The sequence below is a fragment of the Anolis carolinensis genome, chromosome 4 (genome assembly GCF_035594765.1).
Source record: "Anolis carolinensis isolate JA03-04 chromosome 4, rAnoCar3.1.pri, whole genome shotgun sequence".
In the NCBI taxonomy this organism is placed as follows: Eukaryota; Metazoa; Chordata; class Lepidosauria; order Squamata; family Dactyloidae; genus Anolis; species Anolis carolinensis.
Window position 1 is genome coordinate 39,567,571 of NC_085844.1, and position 4,070 is coordinate 39,571,640.

Below are 4,070 nucleotides of genomic sequence, written 5' to 3' on the forward strand. Positions count from 1 at the left end.
TGTTTCCCCGAAAATAAGACAGGGTCTTATATTAATTTTTGCTCCCAAAGATGCACTAGGTCTTATTTTCAGGGGATGTCTTATTTTTCCATGAAGAAGAGCTCACATTTATTGTTGAACAACAAAATGAACATTTATTATATACTGTAAAGTAGTTGTCATCACAAACCAGCATAACCAGACAAACTATGAATCCTATCAAGAATTTCTTGTCTACCATTATTTACATGTACAACAATCTATGGTACCTCTTGCAGTTTAGGTTTCACAAGGTTTCCATGCTGATTTCTCTCTATTCTAGTTTCAATGTAGTCATGAATGATGAATAATATAATATACTATAATAATAATAATATGATAATATAATGATATACAATATATTAATGAGATAATATAATAATAGGATATAATAATAACAGAATATGATAATAATATGGTATTAATAGGATAATATAATAATGGGATATAATAACAGAATAGCATAATATAATAATAATAATAGGATAATATAATAGAATGATAGAATGGAATAGAATGATATAAAATATATTAATAGGATAATATAAAATGGAATATAATAATAATAACAGACTATGCTAATAATAATAAAATAATAATAGGATAATATTATAGAATAATAGTATAGAATATAATGATATAAAATATATTAATAGGATAATATAAAATGGAATGTAATAATAACAGAATAATAATATAATATGAAAATATAATAGAATAATAGAATAATAATATAATGATATAATAATAATAGAAAAATATAATATAATGATATAAAATATATTAATAGGATAATATAATAATGGGATATAATAATAGTAACAGAATATGATGATAATAATCTGCTAATAGAATAATAGTATAAAATAATAAGTTTCATGGCATAGGATAGGAATAAGGATGAAAGGAGAATCCCTATGTGTCCTGTACCTTTAAGAAGCTGAAGGAGCAGGACGGTGTTCAAGCCCTCTTCCTTCCCTCCCACCCTCCCTTGCCCTGGCTCCAGGAGCCAATCAGAAGCCTTGGGGGCGAAGGGAGCAATGGCCAGGATGGAGCCTTGTCTCCGAAGGAAGAAACGGCAGCGCAGCAGCAGCCACGGAAGGTTCTTCAAGCCGCGGCTGGGGGACAGGCAAGGCAAGGCCAGCCAGGGAGGGAGGCACAGAAAGCAAGCACTTTCTCTCCCTCCCTCCCTCCGGTGTGTGTATGAGTGCTGCTTTAGCCCTGCAGCCATGCTTCCCAATGGAACTCTGCTGCAGCCTTAGTTGCTAGGTCTTACTTTCAGGGGAGGCCTTGTGATGACTCATGGGCCTTGCAGTCCTGTTCCTAGTACTATTGTGACAGATGAAGATGAAAACATGGGGTTTTCGCCGGTTCAACAAGAACTGGAGTCTCTTCACCTGCAGGATGTTGATGTTTGCCCACAAGAATTCAGCCAAACAGGCCTTGGGCAGAACTCCCCTCCGTTTCCCAGGAAGGAAATTTATTCTAGAGAAAGGGGAGTCAGGGAGGCTAATCGGAGAAGTCTAAGAATCGCTGCCAAACAAATGGCTGATTAGGTCTGCTTCCCTTGGGAAATTCTAAGGAGTCATGCATCTGGACAGAGTTGGGTTTCGCTTCTCGTTCTCTAGGGAAAGAGTTCTGTTGGCGGGAAAACGAGACGCAATATAGGTGTTTGGCACGAGGGATTCTTTGCGGAGTCAATTGATCAGCTTGAGGAGAGAGATCGTGTGTGGACTTCGTAATCCCAGTTCCTTGCTTCCCGGATCAAGCTTCAAGCCTTGCCCTGTCTCACGGTTTTACCACGGATTCTGTTTCATGCTTCATGTTTGCCATGTCTCCAGTCACGGATCTAGCCAAGAATCAAGTTTATTTCCAGCCTTGTTGTCAAGCTTCATTGGACTCTAAGACTCTGTTATTTCCCCACACTATTGCTTGGCAAAGTGTGTGTTTCGGTCAAGTGGATTAAAACTTTGAACTCTAATATCATTTATTGGACAATACATTTTTGGACTATATTTGACCTCTTTTGAAAGGTCTCCTTCTGAACTATATTCTTCACTTGTTTTTATTGCTTTTATATATTTCTTTAATTAAGATATTAGATAGAGATTGGCCTCTGCGTATGGTTATTGGTGCTCTGCTGCCAGGGTTCTGACAGGCCTTATATTTGGCAATCCCCCCAAACCCCTACTAGGTCTTATTCTTTGGGGAGGTCTTATTTTAGGGGAAACACGGTATCAATCACTTGTATTTACACTTTTCCTCTCCCCAAATCCACCACTTGATACTTATACCCAGAAAACACCCAATTAACTTTTAAGAACTATTCTATTTATTTATTTGCTTGCTTGTTTTATCTATATGCTGTCTTTCTCCAAGGGTGGGATCCAATGCAACTTTCAAAACAAAAAGTGGGGTAAGCCATATTTAACAAACTCAGTCATGCAGTCATACAAAGACATAAATCTTCCCTCAACACAAGTAATTTGTCATCTCCTTTGTAGCAATAAAAAGCACAGAACACTAAAATCTGATAATGTTAGACCATCCCTATACCTTTGTGAAGATTGGACAGTTAAGTATTTTGTCATTTGCATCCCATTATTGGTGTTCACATCCACAAATAACAAGGAATTATTTATAGATATATGCAATTCGGGATAACATATTTTATTTATACTCTGCTTTCCCCCCAGGATTGGGACGCAATGTGGCTAAATCACTATTTCTCTGATATATTTTTATCCTGACTGGCCCTCATCATTAGTGACACCACACACAAAAAAACAAAACCAACAAAAACCAACAAAAAACCCAGTACACATATCTTTACCCAAAACAATGTCATTCATACAAAAACATACATATTTATTCCATTTTTAAATGCTACTTGCCAACTGTGCTCTTACATTCTTAAACTATTATTGACTCAAAGTTTTTGAGGTAATCCCTCAAATATCTTCTTAAATATAATAGTTTTGAATTTTGATTTTAAAATAAGATGCAATAAATTCTTCTCACGTCACAGCTTATTGTGTGAACTATCCTGATTTATGTCTTAACTCTTTTTCTGGAGAAGTCAACACCTCATTCAGAGGATGCCTGAAAAATCATGAAGTCTTGTAGGAACCTGCATTTTTCAGATGTATGCTTATGAAGAATAAGTTCTGGCTTTGTGTAGCTTCACTCTGTCAAAGTTTTCATTTGCAGAGAACACTTGATTTTAATTCTTTTTTTATAGCTCCCACATACATAAACATTCCAGAGATAATATTTATACATGCACACATACATACCATACTATAAATGTAAAGCTTAACAGTGTGCAGGCAAGATAGACAGATCCTGATTCCAAGGAAATTACAGGCTAACATGCTGACAGGAATAGATGACAAACAGGGGAGACTAGGATGTGGAACATGACAACTTTTACAAATGTATGTTACAAGTATGTACATTTTATAGTTAGAAGTGAAAATGAAGATGCGTAGGATATCATCATCATCAATCTCTTAGTTGTAGTGTCCCACCATTATAGAATGTTGTCTGTGAAAATGAATACTATGAACTGAATTTCATAATTAAAAGTTAGCTCAGTTTCTAAACTATTAGTAATGTATATTCCATCACAGTGTATACTTCATCAGAAGAAAGCAGCCATATGCTGCAATAGGTGAAGCCTCTGAGGCATTGTGTGGGACAACTTATCAAGCTCATGGTAATAATTTACCTGGGTCACATCTACACATGGTATGGCTTATTATGTCAGGCATCTGATAAAGTATGACTAACTAACCACAGCATAGGGTACTATACTATAGCTAAGTTGACCAGGTAACCTATCCATTGTATCCCTTAACAGCTCCCATTTTCAGCATTTAGGAGCTTGAGTGAACATGGAAAACTCAGAACATAACATGTTCAACCCAAAGTTTTGTTCATTGGATCAATAACATAAAAAAATTGTTGTGGTGGTTGTAGGACTTTTAATTTGTCCTTTTTCAATGATATTCTGTTTAGTTTCCAGTTAACTTCCTTTTTATGCTGTGCAG

At 35.8% G+C, this 4,070-nt stretch overlaps 1 protein-coding gene across 7 annotated transcripts in view; it reads left to right on the top strand.

Moving 5' to 3' along the window:
- The window catches only part of stau2 (staufen double-stranded RNA binding protein 2), a 200,501-nt gene that overhangs the window by 156,816 nt on the left and 39,615 nt on the right, over positions 1–4,070 (top strand). The window lies entirely within an intron of this gene.